Below are 844 nucleotides of genomic sequence, written 5' to 3'. Positions count from 1 at the left end.
AAGTGGCCGGAGATGAGCAGCCAGCGCAGGTTGCTGAAGTCACACGGCGGGCTGGAGGAGAGTGGCCACACCGTTTCCATCAGAATTGCGCCAATCGTGGACGACGTCGATGCACCCATGTTGCTGAAGCTCGCCAAAATTGCAAACATCGTGCTCTCGTACCCCTTCGGACAGAGGCGCGAGATAAGCATGTTCAGTGGCATGAAGTTCAGCATGTAGCACACCTCGTACACGATAGCATCACCCATGATGTACATGGCGTGGTCCGGGATGCCGATGTACAAGTTCCAGCGTTCGACAATGATGATGTCAAAGACGCTCGCAAGAACCTGGACAAGAGTGGTGCAAATTAGCGTGACGCGGTAGCTCTGCTTCGAGAAGACGCGCGCAAACAGGTACACACCAAACACGCCGGCAGCGTTGCCAATGACGGCGCCGACAGTGTTGTAGAATGTCTGAGAGAAGTGTGGCCCGTCCGGCAGGCAGCTGGCATCCGACATGTAGAAGTTGTCCGTCCCGCCGGAGATGAGGATGTAGGACACCTGCTGGAACCACCCGAAGAAGTTGGCCTTCATGATCGTCATAGGGATGCAGAGGAAGCCGGTCGCGCACAGGATAACCGAGATGCCGACGCAGCCGTAGAGCAGCTGGTAGGTTGTACCCATGATGTTAAGCACCGTCAGCGCAATGACGCCAGCCGTCATGATGACGCCGTAGACGGCAACAGAGATGTTGCGAGAGACGATCTCCTTGTTCACTCCAAAGATGCCGTACATGCAACGTGTCTCGACAAAGTCGTACTCGGCCACGTCATCGTCAAGCTCGCCAAAGTTCACCAGCTCCG

The sequence above is a fragment of the Leishmania donovani genome, chromosome 10 (genome assembly GCF_000227135.1).
Source record: "Leishmania donovani BPK282A1 complete genome, chromosome 10".
Taxonomy (NCBI): domain Eukaryota; phylum Euglenozoa; class Kinetoplastea; order Trypanosomatida; family Trypanosomatidae; genus Leishmania; species Leishmania donovani.
This window is presented reverse-complemented; position numbering follows the sequence as displayed.